Genomic DNA, 17160 nt, shown 5'->3' on the forward strand with positions numbered 1-17160 from the left:
AAAATCATTGTAATTAGCTCGACATGTCTAGCATCAGGCGTACAGTCCAAAATGACTGAAAAATATTTGGCTTCTTTTATTGATGTTAATATATATTTTTAAATTTGATTTGCAAGGATAGTAATTATTTTATTTTGAAAGCGATTTCCCAAAAATTAGTCCCCCAGGTAATGTGGCATGTGGTCTTTTTAAGCGATTGATTTTTGTACGTGATTTATGAGGTCTGTCATTTTATTTTCCTATCATTTCAATTGCTTTTAAAAAATTTCCATTATTTTTTTCGTACAATTTGCTGGAAGAACCTTTAAAGCTAAACACTGTGTTGCTAGAATTTGTATCACAGATATCATGCACCTAACAATTTGACACCATCGTTTTTTCTCGGCATCATAATACCGTTGCATATTATTATCAATTGTAGTTTTTCTTTTAAAATTTAATTTCAACCTTTCCAACGAGTGCGGTTTTTGATGTGCATCGATGTTTTTTCGCAACGAGATTTCAGATGTGTGTTGCCAATCGTTGAAGCTTTCATTAACTAATTTTATTTCTTGTTTGCCGAATTATTTACAACAGAAACAAAATATGGAATTATTTTTTGGAGAATAGATTAACCACTCACGTTTAAATTTTTTTATTTTTTTTATTTTTATAATTCGAATCACTATAATTCGAAAACCTCCACAATTCGAATGGATTTTTTAGACCTATCAGTAAGATTCTCTCTGTAAATCGAGCTTTTTTAACTTCTGACGGGTAAAAAGCTCATTAAACCGTCAAAATCTGTTTTTAAATTTCGAATGTTGTGAGTTTTTGAAAAACGATTAGTGTAAATTATCTTCTACTATTTTAAGATAATCATGGCATCAAAGAGACAATTTAAAGCGGAAAACAATTTAAAACAGAAATAGAAAACTCTAATGGAATTGGAGAAAGGAAAAACAAATATAGAGGTTTCAAAATTTTTTGATATTCCACCAAACACTCTTTCAACCTGGAAAAAGAATAAAGATAAAATCTTTAACGCTTTTCGTCAAGGAAATTGACTAAACGGGTGAAAATTGATTCATATTACCTAGTAAACAAAGCTGTACTTAAATGGTCCAAATGAATGAGAGCTGATAATGTACCAATTAACGGCTTGCTGATAAAATAAAAAGCTTTATATTTTGCAATAGAGTGTTACATCAAAAATTTTCAAGCCTCGGAAGGCTGGCTAGACTAATTTAGGAAAAAGCAAACTAATTTGGAGATAGTTTGACAAATGCTCTTAAAGGTATAAATCTGACATGAATTTACTAGCTCATGAAAGACAATCTACAATTTCTGACTTTTTTTTTCAAATTTAAAAGTTGAAAACACATAATATATATTGCTTTTAGGCCTAAGAATTACTATTTGTTTGTTTGGTTTCTATTCGTTACTTTGAAAAGAATGTTTGAAAAAAAGTCAACTTTCTATAATTCGAAAATCTCTCAAATTCGAACTTTTATTTTTCCCCATAAAATTCGAATTAGAGAGATTGTACTGTATAAATATATAAATATAAAAATATAAAAAAATATAAATATATATTTTTTAAAAATTAGTAATTAATAAGTAGTTCATTTTGATGAAGTAAAACAACCTTTATTTATTTATTACCGCTTACTTCTATATAATAATATTTTACATAATTACATTAACATAAATATAGTTTTCTTAAGATCTCCATCGCGGAGCACATTTTTACATCTTCCCCTTCTTCTTTAAATGAAATCTTTTACTATTTAAGTTCGGTAATGTTTTAATATTTCCTCCACAATTCTATAGGACGTCTTTCTCTGTTTGGATATGTTTTCGGATTCGGTTCTTGATAATGGCTTTGTTGCATCGGCATAGTAGTTGTTATTTCCTTTTCTCGTGAAACTGATTCATTCTGAGAGTATTCCTCGTTTTCCTCTTCTTTAATTGGTGTCGGATTGAATTGTATATCCATTAGTATTTTCTTCATGTGTGAAGCACTCCGAGTTTTTTGCGAGTTATCAACGGGAGATTTGGAAGTAATCATTGTACCGTTCTTTGCCATAATTGTGTAGGGTTTAAACTCAAACGGTGCCGTAGTTTTGTTATATCTTTTTTATTTTATCAGTACTGTATCTCCAATATTTAAATTTGGATTTTTTGTGTGGTATTTTGAATTGTGGAATTTCTTTCTGTATAACTTAGCATTTTCTTGTCTCTTCTTGGCTTGATCATTAATATTTTTATCAACCCTTGTCTGAAATGAGAGTATTGTGAAACCTGTAAGGCAATTGAACATGAATGTAGATGGTGGTATCCGAGTTGTGCAATGGGGAGTGGTACGGTAGGAGAACAGGAAGTTGTATAACTGCTTTTTCCAGTCTCTTCTTTCAATGTGTGCTGCTCGTATTGTTTTCATCAGTGGTTTCATGAATGATTCGGCTTGTGAGTTAGTTTGCATCCAAAGCGGCGTGATTCGTTTATGTTCAATATTCAGTTTGTTAAAAAACATCTTTATTTTGAATGAAGTAAAAGGTGGTCCATTTTCGCTAATAATTTTTTTCGGTATTCCATATACTGCGATCGTTTTCTGTAGAAAATCAATAAGAAGATCAGCGAATGTATTATTTATAATATCGACAATCGGAAAATTTGATGTTTGGTCTATGAGAACTGCCAAATAAAATCCGTTAGGTAAAGGACCAAGATAATCTATGTTAACTGTGTCCCAAACTTCTGATGGTGTTGGTGTGATTAGTAGTTCGGCTGGTGGATTTCGTTTACCAAGAGCTTGACAAATTGCACATTGTTTTATATATTGTTCTACTTTAGGGTCTAGGCCAGGAAAGTAAACTTTCTGTCTAAGTAGTGCTTTGATTTTCTCGAGTCCCATGTGATTATTATGCGCCAGTTGTATAACCGTAATCTCTAATGATCGTGGAATTATAATTCGATTTGCTTTTAGGATAATGCCTGATGTTTGACTTACTGTAAGTTCTTCGCTAATCTTACGGTAAGAAAGTAACTCTTTTTAAAACTTTCTTATTTCTGGGGACAATACGGATGTTTATACCAGGTATTAGTGGCGACTAACTCCGTAAGTATTCGTAGAATAGGATCGGCTTTGGTTTCTCCTTGAATATCTAGTAGTGAAAGAGCTTTAGAACATGCGTATTCAGCAGTAAAGTTGACACATTTTTCTAGCTTTTTGTTGTCACAAGGGTCTACCTGGTGTCGACTTGGATAATCAGATATATTATGTTTTCCTTGGACGTAGTGTAAATCAAAAGAATATCCCTGTAATCATCAAGTCATACGCTCAATGTGAAGTGGTACTGTAGCATTTGGGTTGCTTAAAACCTTCACAATAGCTTCGTGATCGCTGTACATTTTAAAAGGGTGTCCAAACAGGTATGTCCTGTTGTGTTCGCAGGCGTACACTATAGCTAAACATTCTTTTTCCAGCGTAGAGTAGCGTTGTTGTACAGGTGACAGCGCTTTTGAATTATAAGATATGAGTTTAAAGTCTTGTTTATTTGGCGTGTTTTGTACGATGATTGCCGATATGCCTACAAGATTTGTATCGGTGAACACTGTAGTTTCTGTGTTGGGATCAACGTATCCAACGCATGAGTCTGATGTTATAGCGTTTTTCAGTTTATCAAACGCACGCTGGCACTCAAAGTTCCAGTTCCATAATGAATCTTTATGAAGAAGGTTTCGTAACTGATAAGTAATTGTACTGTAGTGTAGAATGAAACGCTTTAAATAGTTCATAAGCCCGAGAAAGCTTTGGAAAGCTTTAGTGTTTTCTGGTATAGGCATGTTTCTGATATTATCAAGTTTTTCAAGATCTGGTTGCATTCCTTCTTTTGAAAATATAAATCTAAAAAATGTGACTTTTTCTTTTCCAAATAAGCATTTTTCAAAGTTTTGAGTTAATCCTCTCTGTTTGAATCTTTCTAATTCTTTGTTTAATATTGAATCGTGTTGTTTTGCATTTAAAGCGAATATTAAAACATTGTCAGCAATATTAAGGGTTCCTTCTATATCTTTCAAAACATCTCGTAAAGCGTTTTGTTGTTCCTCCTGCGCAGAATTTACTCCAAAACTAAGTCTTGTGAAACGTTTAATTTGAGTTTGGGATTTAAAAGTAGTAATTGATCTCAATTCCGGCGCAAGTTCGAGCTGGTGAAATGCGTTCATTAAATCTAGTTTTGAGAAAACGGCTGAGTCTTTAAGTTTTATAACTACATTGTCTAGGGGGTTGGAGTCGGGAAACGCGTTCTTCCAATACCTTTGTTAGCGGCTCGCATGTCTACGCAATTCCTTAGGTTACCATCATTTTTTGGAACAATTACCATTGGACTTATCCAGGATGTCGCTTCGTCCGTTACCATTTCACTTATTCCTTCTGCTTCAAGCTTTGTAAGTTCATCTTTAACTTTTTCTCTAAGTGCAAAAGGAATTCTCCTTTCTCTTGCGACTGGTGGTATACTTTCATTTATTTTCAACTTAACTTGGTAGTTAAAAAGTTTTCCTATTTTCCCGCTAAAAACAGAACTTTTATAGGAGTTTATAAGTGGTAGTAATAGTTTTGGAACGTTTAGAAGGAGAGTGTTGTTTAATTTGTTAATGTTCTGCATGGAATGGCAAATTTGTTGTTTACTGTCGCCATAATTATTTTGTATTGTCTTTTGTTTATTTAAAAGTTTCTCATTGACGTCAGTATGTACTAGAGCTTTATTCAGTTGCATTAAACCGAGTAATTTGGCGTCGTTTCCAGATAATAGATTTTTGTGGTGCGTTTTAATCACGTGGAATTTGGACTGAAGGAATTTCGTTTGACTTTCTATTACGGCATTGATTTGCCCTTCAATTTTAAGTTTTGGATTGTTATCCCCGTAAATAATAATCTGTGTTTTAGATTTATATAGGCAAAGCTTTTCAAATGTTTTAAAGTTTAGAATATTGATAGAAGCTCCGGTATCTATTAAAACGGTTATTGGTATATTTTCTATATTAATCGTTACCTCGAAGTTTTCGACTGAGTCAGTATTTATCTTGTTATCATTTACAGAGTACAAGTCTCCTTGATTTAACTTTGCACGCAGATTTTCGGAATTATTGATATCTTTGTAAATTGTATTGATTGGTTTCGTATAGATTTGATGTATAGATTCTCTCGATGTGTTGTTGTATTCTGTTCTTTTTGATTCTTACTTTTACAGACTGTTGCAAAATGTCCAATTTTCCCGCAGGAGTAGCAAGTTTTCCCTAAAGCTAAACATGTATTAGTGTGCGAGAATTCAGTTCCGCATTGATAACAAATTTTTTTCAGCGACTTTTATAATCTAATATGGTTCTTTACTGATTAGTGGTAGATTTGTATTCTTAACTGTATTTACTTCGCTTTCTTTATTCGTTTTTTTCTCCAGTTCTTCTATTTGATTGTCCATCAGTTCGAATGTTTTTGCAGTAGTTAACAAATCTAGTAAAGTTTTGTTAGGATTTTGAAAACTGTATTTAAGAAGTTTTGAAATGTTTGTACTAAGCTCAATTTGTTGTTTAATTTCTTTATTTTTATCGGCAAACTCGCATTTAAGAGCTTGTTCGTGTAATCGAACGAAAAACTGCTGAGTGGTTCCATTTTACGGAAGAACAAAATTTCATAGCTCGGGTTTACTTGGGGTTTGAAGTATTCATTAAAAGCTTTGACTGTTTGCTGGTATGTGATCAGCGTATCTTGCAGTATAATGTTTTCATAAATTTAGTAAGTGTTATCTCCAATTGAAGTAAGAGTTAACGAAAGTTTTTGCTTATCATCTGTAATTATGAGTGAATCGCAAAGTAACTCGAATAGTTTAACGTAGCGTTTCCAGCTAGAAAATAACTTACTCGCATCTTCCGTACATGAAAATGGTGGAAAGTTTGGTTGATTAAGGTTTTTTTAGAGCCATGGTAAATGTAATGTTTATTTAAATCCTCTTATTTTATCTTCGTCGCCAATTTGGTGAAGTGAAACAACCTTTTTTTAAGATCTCCATTGCGGAGCACTTTTTTACATTAATTTATTTTATTAATTTTTTGGTTTATTTCTAATTAAATTAACAAAATGTATATCAAAAATCGTTGTTTTTACTAAAACATTAAGAATTTAATGTTTTAGTAAAAACAAAACACGGCCCCGATTAAGATCATATAATTATTAAAAACATGTTTAGATTAAACAAAGATAATAATATACAAATGTCAAAAAGATGATAAAGAAAAACAGCAAACAATGATGTCAATGAGTCAAAGCTAACTCAATCCAAAAAGATTATTTGCGTATATTAATAGTAAACGGATAGCGAGCATTCAAATATCGACGTTAATCTAATATTCAAATCAAATAAGCAGCAACGGAACAACAAAAGCAAACATTATCAATAACCAATTGCAATCAGTTTTTACAAAGGAACCACTGACTCTGCCACTAAAACCTTTCGCATCCAAAACAAATGCTTTAATTTCGGATATAACGGTTGACTAAAATATTGTTCTCAAACACCTAAAAACGCTTAATGAAAAAAATTATTTTGAGCATATTAGACGACATCTGTAGTTTGCCATACAAGCTTGAAACCTTATCTTGATAGTGACATAAAAAAAAATGGTACAACAGAATGTTACGAAAGTTCCTCAGGTTTTAAAAAATAAGGACTACAAAACTCGATGCAAAATGATGAAAATAACTCTAAGGCAGACGGAAAAGATGTGGTCTTATTCAACAATATCAGCTTTTCAACAATTTAGACCTAACTGATTGGCACGTAAAGCCTTGCAGCATAGCACCTAGAGCTCAACATCAAAATTAGATTTCATCGCATGATTGTCAGGAACTGAGAAGTCTTACATAATTTTTTTAACAACCGAGTAGTCAATGACTGGAATGCTTTGCCAGATAATGTTATCGATGCAACATCAGTTGATAAATTTAAATAACTACTAGATAATTTTCAGTCATTGTAATTACTACAGCTCATCATTTACCGTAAATGACACACAAAAGTGGCTGACATACAAGTTGGGTATAGACGCGTATACTCATCTGATGATGAGTTTAACAAGGCTGTGGTTTTGTGTAACTTAATTAACGAACTAACTGACTAATATATATAAGTAGTAGTGTCAACAGTAAATTACTAGTAACAGTCCTTTTTTGAGTGAGAGCCTGTCATCGTTTCAGAGCCGGCCTTAGATAAGCAAAGGCCTTAGGCCAAGTGAACTCATTTTTCCAAATAAAAAATCAAACCTAGTCAAGCGCAAAGAAGCGCATCAAAAAAAAAGGTTAGAGTGGAGTTGCTCGGCGGAACTTCATCCCCCACTTCGCCAGAGGTAAATAGTTCTAGAATTAGAACCAAAAATTTTTTTTTAATTATGATTCTAAATGCATTTTATGCACATTGTATGTTCAAGATTTTGTGGAAATCAACTTTTTCACACCGGCAAAACTCACATTCATGCAGATTTTATAAAAGTTCAACAAAAGTTAGTTTTTAGAGCTTTTATGGCAGCAAAGTCTTGATTTAATTGTGGTTAATGCAAATACTGGACAGTATCTCGTTTTAGACTTTTCTTTTAGATCTTTCATAGACTTTTCTTTTAGATCTTTCATTAATTCATCTATGCTTTCATTATTAAACTTTTTGCTCTACTTAGGCAGCTGAAAATTTAATTTTATCTGGTTCAATTTTAAATTCTTGAGCCAATTCTCTTGCTGGAATTTGAGCGAATACAAATCCATTTTGTTTGTATCTTTTTACAAACTCGGTTGCACTTTTTAAACATTCCGGTGCAATGTCAAATTGCATGACACCGCTGTGTTGAAGTGCCAAACAAAGATAAATTTGATGCAACATTCTAAACAGTGTCCTTGCAACGAATAAAGATTTCGTTATGTTTTCAAGAATTAGATTGAGACTGTGAAATCTACATAGCACATAAAATAATTTTGGAATGAGTTCAAATATACGTTTTTGTACAACACAACCGCAGACTTTTATATTTGCTTCGTTATCATATTCTTAGACTCGGCAGTTCCGGAAATTTAAATTCAGATCTTCAAGGTTTTGTAAACATGAGCCAGTGCTTTTATTGACAGATATGAACCTCACAGAGTATTCATTTCTACTGATCTACTTCCATGTTGTATATTCACAAAATCATAGTCATTTGGTGACCAACATCAGATGTGCAGTCCAAAATAATGAAGCAATATTTCGAATTTTAAACATTATTTATAATTTTTCTTCTGTGTTCTTCAACCGCTGCAAAGTGAGACGAATTAAGTTAAAAACGGAAAAAAATACCAAACTATTTGATATGAGTGAGTTAAATAGATGTTTTACATCAAAATAAGGGTTTTTGGGGCCCAGGAATTTAAATTTGGGAGTGAATTTTTTTTTGCATGCAATAAACACCCGTACAACGCGTATGTTCGCGTTTTAACACGTTTTAGAAAATTTGAACAACTTTAACCACTATTTATCATTAAAAATTTAGATTTATAAACCAAATTATTTTATCATTAAAAATTTAGATTTATAAACCAAATTATTTTATCATTAAAAATTTAGATTTATAAACCAAATTATTTTATCATTAAAAATTTAGATTTATAAACCAAATTATTTTATCATTAAAAATTTAGATTTATAAACCAAATTATTTTATCATTAAATCAATGCACATGCGAATCTATAACTCTTTGTGTCAAAAGTACACACTAGCACGCGTAAAACTCTTTTAACACGCACAAACAAAACAAAAAAATTTTAACATTAAATGTTTTTTACCTTTTAAGATTTAAAAAAAATCAATACATCTCTTAGCAATGCTTTCCCTCGATATTTCTTATGCATTGCAAAGAAAAAAGATCTATCAAAAAGATAGTTGATCTGACCTCTCATAGTGATATTCTTGGTGTGTAGTGCATTTTGGATTAATTTGTTTAGGCTTTTTAGAGCTTCTTTAAAATTTTGAGCATTAAGCCAAAATGCTTTGAAAAAACTTTAGAAATAAATATCTTTAATAATCTTTTTACTTCACTTAATTTGAGGGGCTCAGCGGAAAAGTGGTCTAACCAACATTTTTGAAATTTTCCGGATAATCACTGCAAACTGTACATTGAGTATATAATTTGTTGTGGAAAAAGTGCCTAACCCCAAAACCCATCCATACAGTGCTACTACCTATAATCATATTTACTTTAACAGAAAAATAAAATTTGAATTGTGTAAAAGTTGCCTATCCAACAGTCAACATGGCGAAAATGAACTGCTCAGATTTGGAAGAGTATAAAAAGTGATTGTGATGATTCAGATGCAGATAACAACACTTCTTTAGAGGATGATGTTAGCGAAGGTGTGTATATAACTAATGCAGCATCAAGATATACTTTTCATTGAATTTATCATACAATAATATAGTTTCTAGCCTCAATGTTGTTTAGGCAGCTTTTCTTCTAGTTTTTCAAAACTGATATGCACTTTTTTATTTCAGTTTCAAGTATTGAGGATCATATGTTGAAGAAAACGCAAGACCTATATCAATACTAACAGGAGTTAATGGTATGTACAATTTGTCTAAAACTAAATAGGCTTATAAAAGGAATTTTTTAGTCCTATTGATATGGCCAAGGACTGATTGTTTACATTTGTGTTAGGCCTAGCATTAGACTAGCTAGGGCCATTTAGTTTGTTTTGTTAGGAATTCTTGTTAGAAAATAATTTTTACCTAACATTTTCATTGCAGATTCAAATGTTAACCTTGTTTGAGAAGTAGGAGAGGACGACAGCGTTTCTCAGGAAGTACAAAGAGAAACCCATAGTCATAGACATAGCCGTAAACGAGTTGCCCATCCAGAACTACAGAAAAGAAATATTTTGAAACAGAAAAGGTGGACAGGGAAGGGATATGTTACATCAAAGGGCAAACTAGTTGAACCAAAGATTTTTATTAACAAAGATTGTGGTTGCAGTCTAAAGTGCAGCAGTAAAATAACAATTGCTCGCCGTAATCAAATTTTTTCTAACTTTTACACCATAAACTGGGGTTTAAAAAACGCCTTTGTGATGGGTTCTGTTGATGTAAAAGAAAAACACAGGACGTATACTGCATCAAATAACTCCCGTAGGGCAAATAGTCGTTCTTATGAACTAACTGATGAATGTGGAAATGTTAAAAAGATTTGCAAAACTTACTTCAAAGACACATTGCAGATTCCTGATGGGACAATAACAAATGTTTTAGCAAGGAAAAAACAGATGGTACACCTATCAAAGATCGTAAAGGTAAATCGGCTCCACAAAATAAAAGTAGTGATGAAGACTCAGAATATCTTTAAAGATTTATTCGCTTATTCCAACGTACCAATCTTACTATAGCAGAAAAGACAACCAGTACAGAAATTATTTGCCTCCAGCTTTACGAATGTCAACGATGTACGAGAAACATGTTTGCAATTGTAATGAAAATGATCGCACCACACTTTCAATTTTTGTATTTCGACGCATATTCAATACAAAATTCAATTTACATTTTACCATCCGCAATCAAATACATGTAAAAAATGTGATCTATTTAACAATAAAATTAGGTGTCTTTCAGAGGGTGAAGAAAAGAACACTGTTAGGAGGGACCTTATTTTTCATCAAGAGATGGCTGAAAAGGCAAAAGAAAAAATGAAAGAAGATACACTAGATGCACATACAAATCCAAACAAGAGGGTATTAGTTTTCGACTTACAAAAAACTCTACCGACACCAGTGCTTAGTACAGGAATAGCCTACTATAAAAGGCAAATGTGAACTTACAATCTTGGAATCCACAATGAAAACTTAAAGATAGGTTTTATGTATGTATGGAGTGAGGAACAAGCATCCAAAGGTACTCAAAAGATAGGTTCGTGTATCCTCGAGCATGTTTTTCGACACATTCCAGAAACTGTGACCCATTTAATATTGTATAGCGATAGTTGCGGTGGATAAAATCGTAATATAAAAATGTCTCTGATGTTACAATATATTTTGCACAAATCTCCATTTCTTAAAACCATTGAACAGAAATTTTTTGTACCAGGGCATAGTTTTTTCTCCTGCGACCGAGACTTTGCTGTGATTAAAAAAGCCAAAAAAATGAAGGGCCAAATTTTTGTTCCAGATCATTGGATAGACCTTATTAAAAATGCAAAGAAGAAGGCCCCAATATTTATTGTAAGAAAAATGAAGATCCATGAATTTATCAGTACAAAACCATTGGAGAGTGGGATAACCAATAGAAAAAAATTAACAAATGGCAAAAAAGTTTCATGGCTGAAGACATGCTGGATAAAATTGAAAAAAGGATCACTCATTTCAAATGAAGCAAACACATTTAGAAAGTGACACATTCATGTTGCTGGACGTAACAAAGCGAAATCGTGGACGGCCATCTACCACTATCAATGTTGAACTTGAGCCCTTGTACCCCAATAGTAAAAAACTCACAAGAGAAAAGCTAAGTGATCTTTTTGAGCTAATACAATTCGTACCACTTGTCTATCATCCCTACTATCTTGCTCTTAAAGGTGACGAGGAGGTTACTGATTTGGGTCTAACAGTTGATTCTGGTGACGAAGACATAAATTAGTACATGCTACATATATAAAAGAATCATTAACAAGTCCTAAACAAAACATCCATTTAGCCTAACCAACTCTATTAACAATATTTTAAAAAAATTTTGAAGAGGCAAAGTTGCCTAACTTTTTTGTTATTGCAGAACACAGTAATATAGTGTCCTATTTTTTTAGTAGATATACCAGTGTATTTTTTCACCTGTCTTTATAGTAAATACTATTTTTCTGATAATGATACTTTTTCCTGTTATTTTTAAAAAGATCCTTAAAGTCTTTTACAGTTTACTAAAAATGAAGTAGTTGTGGCTTAGACCACTTTTCCGCTGAGCCCTTCATTTATCAACCAGGAAATAAAGAAAAAGTTTTAATAAATTCAATAAGGATTTCACCAAGCCTTTTATTTTTTGTTTCAAACTCACGTATTTTTAAAATAGATTCAATCTTCTCATTTCTAAATATAAACTAAAACACTTTATAATCAAATGTCATTAGTTTAAAACTTAAAACGACTATATCAAGATAATACGCAATGTACTAATGTTTGATACGCAACGATTGAGCAATTTTACACGTGCGTCCGATAACTACCATTATTTGAAAAAAACGAAGAGCGGATGTTGTATAACAAAAGTATGCATTTATAATTACTCTTTAAGAAAAGGGTGCAGCAAATGACCTCTTTAAGTGCAATAAATGACCTGGGTTTATTTTAAACATATGTTTAAAATAAACCCAGGTCATTTATTGCACTTGTACACAAGAGGTCATTTGCCTATATTAACCTATTAACCTATATAGGTTAATAGTTTGTTTGAATCAAAATTGAACGTGGAACAACGTGGCTTAAAGTGTACAAATGTTTATAACTATATAAAACTACATATTCAAATTGTAAATCATAAAAGAGAAATTGTTTTTAAAATAAAAAAATTAAAAAACATTTATTTTTATTTACCAATGACAAAGTAGTTTAACATAATCATTATCAGAGACTTGAAAATTGATTATAAATAAGGTTAAATCAACGGTAAAGATACCTCACATTTTCAAAATTTTATGGTCATAACATTTTTATTTTCACATTTTTATGTTAAACAGTATATTATAATATTTGTTAAGGAATTTTTTTATTTCTTACCAAAAAGTAGTTTACTTCAACATTTTAAGTCTAAAATGGATCAAACTTTTTGTGCATGACTTTTTTGCGTTTTTAACCTAATCTATCTTGCTGTGCGATGCGCCACAACTGCTAATGGCATGAATTTCTTTTTTTTATATACGCCGTAAATGATCTTCTAAACATAAATTGTACATTCATAACAATTCAACCAATCCCAAAAAATTTCCATCGTTTGGTTGAAATAATCAATCCACGTGTTACAAAGTGCTAAATTCCGTTCAGCAAGTAACTATACAGTTAAAAAATCTTGTTTCTTTAAGCAATTTTCCATCGTTCTTCTAAGTGATTTTCTGAACCAAGCGCTGACAGCTAAAACATTGGACTTTTTTTTTTCAATTTCTATTTCCATCAACTGTGAGCTTGATTTTTAGAAAAATAATCGACAGCAAAAACAAAATACAGCATTTTTATGGTTCAAATAAATGAGGCTAACAACGATCTAAGCATTCACCATTTTTTAACTTCTTAAAAAATATTTCACAGAGAAATTTCTTTTTTGTCGCTTTTTAGAATTCTTATCTAATGGATACTTTGTTCCTACAAAAAAGACAATTCTATTTTGACCAAGTAAACACGTTCTTTACTGCAAATTAAAGATGTCCATAAGCCTGTACCTTTCCAATAGAAGTCAATATTTTTGCTCTCTTTTGCATTAATTGAACCTGTATCTTCCGTGCCCATGATTTCTTTTTGTAAATTAGCCAACTCATCAACCATTTCTTCGTAAGTCAACTGATTACAATGACTACATGTTGGGAATTGGGATAATAATTGTGTATCCTCCTCTTTCTGAGCATAAACGCTCAGAGCAAAAAACACCCCTTCTCTGCTTTTTTTTATGTGTTTTAATACAAATACGATTAGATAAGAACATTTTTAATCTTGGGCTGTAAATATAGGAGGGTCTCTTGCGTAGGTCTCCTAAAAATGTGCTCATCTTCATTTTGGTTATCTCCTGGCTTCAAATCTTTTGCTTGTTTTTGTCTTTTCAAAATGCTATTTTTTTGTTTAAATGGTCAATTGGGTTGATATCTTCTGTAAACTGTTTTTTTTTTTTTTGATCCATTTCTTTTGCTTGTTGTTTTGATATTAACACGACTACTATCAGCACATTTTCGATTTTCGTGTCTCTATTTTTGAGGAGTTTTTTCTTTTATTTTTATGAAATAACTGATAGAAATTAATCCTTCACTACCTCAGCAACAACTGAAAAAGCAAAGTATTCAGTTAATTTTTGTGACAAAATTACAAAACTTACAGTAATTTTTTCTTTATTTTGTTATAAGCTAATAAAAATGTAACGTTTATGTATGATATTTTTTCGTGGTTTGAAAAACTAATCAATTGTGTTAATCATTATTGTTTTATATAAGAGCTTAGTATATTTATGTAACATTTTTCCAAGCTAAATGCAATAGTAATGCCTTTTCTTTGGCAATCTTCTGTAACTCCTGTTGCAATTAAATACAACTAAAAATCTTATACAACTCAAAATACACGAATTATTAATGATCAAGTTTTCTGCGGTAACGGAAATGACCTTAAAAATAAAAACGAAACTAAAAATAAATAGAAAACAAATAAATAAACTATATCTTTATTAATTTATCTGCAACGCCTTCAAAGCTCCCAAGAATTTGATTTAAAAAAACTGAGAAAAATACGAAAAAAAAGTTATCAGGCTTAATTTTTTTTAAGAGCCTGGAGTACAGTTCCATCCTCGCCCCGCTTTAATACGGCCCTAGATGAACCAGAATCAAAAGAACATTTTAACATTATTAACAAAAGAAAGCAGCAAGGGTTAAATTCAAATTTATTAATTTAATTTGTTTCTTACTTTAGCTTTTTATTATATTTATAGTTAAAACTGAAAATTTTCTTCCTTTTTTATATGATCTTTTAAATCATTTAACAACGAATTTATTTCATAAATTGTAGATAATTATCTATCAATATTTAAAGAATTTATAGAACTATAAAACCCCTTTGGGAATTGCGATGAAAAGTATTTTTATTTTTGTAATGAAACTATGTTATGCGGCTTTGTCTATTTTTGAAATTTATGTCCTATCCAAATTTATTTAAAAATACTTATATGTTAGTGAGTGATATTGATAATGATAAAATTACAAAATTTCAAAAAAAATATTTATTTTTATAGAAGAGTCTGTAAACAACCTACGTAATACTTTCCTAAAACCGTCATTAATTGGCGTGTTTGCAAATAACTAAAGATTTTTCTCCGAGGCTCCAAACACGAGTAGTTCTAAATCTTTTTTATTTAAGCAACAGACTCTCTGCATGGTTACATCCAGTGCCTGCTCATGTATTTAACTATGAACGGTTAAGAAACCCGTATAGACTGAGTTCTGTCAGCTCATCAATAAACGAGTAAGTCTTTAGTCACTTTCATAAGAAAATTTAAACTAGTCTTATTAAATTTCATTATTATAATATACCATATATGTACATGTTTGTTGAAGACGAATTTACTCTCAGTTGTTTATTAGTTTTTATATAAACCGTGTGAGTTCCATCATCATTTATTTAAACCGCGTGGGTTCATTCATCATTTTATATAAACCGTGTGGGTTCGTTCATTAGAATTGAGGTTAACTAAAAGTTAAATTTTATTTTAACAACTTTGTCTCTTTGTATTTAAAATGAAAATCTATTTAGGGCTGCTAAACAAAAAGAAAAACTTAATAATAACACCAAGTCAAGTTATTATTTTTTTATTGATCCGGTTTGAAACAGTACTCTTTCACCACAGCAAGCAGTGGTAATAAATTTAAAAAAACTTTGTCTAACAAGGAAATCTTATATATTGGATAAAATCCGTGCTGTAAAAAATATACAGACCCGTAGCAACCGGGGGGTCAGCAGGACGTTTGCCCCACCCCCATAATTAATCCAGCACTACTCCCCTCCCTTTCAGTATAATATTTGTTCCTACGGGCTTGGTATAGACGTTGACATTATTAAAACGAGTAGTTTAATTTTGATTAGGTTTTTCTTTTAAAACTAGTTCACTCCCATAAAAGTTGCAAGCAATCACTATTCAGTAGGTTAGTAGGTTTTGTAAAATCTGAACATGCACGTTCAGATTCTACGCGTTGTCTTGAAACATGTTTTTCAAGAGGAAAAAAAGTAGATTCAGAAGTCATAAAAACCAAAAAAATTTTTTTTTTGAAACCCCTCATTTGAAAAGAAAGTCCAACTTCAACTTCAATATCACGAAGCATTAATTACGTAACATAAATTATGCAACATTAATTATGTAACTAGTTACAATAAAGACTAGGCTATTCAAATACTGGACAATTTAAATCTTTCCAGATTTGAATTGTCTAGTAACATAATGTATATATTATGTTACACATAACTTGATAACCTGAGGACTTGTAAGCAGACTTTAATTTAGAAGGGTGACAAGCTTTTAACTATGGTCCTTTTATGATTGACATGATATGAGTCATTTTTTTTAAATATATTATAACTTTGTCATTTTTGCTGCATAGCTGGGTTGTACATTTACATTATTAAACGAATAAAAGAATAAAGAGTTTTTAGTTATCTTTTTCTAGAAGAAAGAAGATTTCATAATATTTCATAATAATACACCAAATTATTTAATAAGGTGTTTTAATTTAGGCAACTTTTCCATATATTTGTATTTTTTATTTATTTTTATTTTTAATTTTTATTAATTATTTACCTCTCCAAAGCCGAGAAGGCATTCGAGGAGGCTACTTTTGTGGTTACAACCCTCTCTCAACTCTATAACTCCGAAACACGAACCTCGACGAACAAATCCGCTGCGTGGAGAAACAAGTACAAAACTTTAGTTCTATGGGAAGTAAATAAACTTAAATAAAACTTACATAAACTTTAAACTCCTGGCTAAACTTTTACATAAACTTACATAAAACTCCTAGTTAAATTTTTTTTAACTTTGACCTAATAATTTTTATAATTTTTTAAATGTAAATTTTCAAATGTTGCGAAATAATTTTCAAACAATTTAGAAAAATAAGATATCAATTGAAAAATCGTAAAAACTTGGTAATTTACATAAGTAACTCATTAAGCGCTCTGGGTGCGACCCAGTAGTTGCATCACTTTTGTTTGGGATTTATGAATAACTTTTAGGCATAATTCAAACTCCAAATTATTTTATGTTCATACATAAGTCAACACCTTTTTAGTTTATAGTCAAACATAGATCTAAAGCAGACGAAGATATATTGGAAAAAGAAAAACTTTGGTGATTGTATTAGGAAAGACTTTCCATAAAAAAAATTTAAATCTAGAC

This window comes from Hydra vulgaris, chromosome 06, assembly GCF_038396675.1.
Source record: "Hydra vulgaris chromosome 06, alternate assembly HydraT2T_AEP".
NCBI lineage: Eukaryota > Metazoa > Cnidaria > Hydrozoa > Anthoathecata > Hydridae > Hydra > Hydra vulgaris.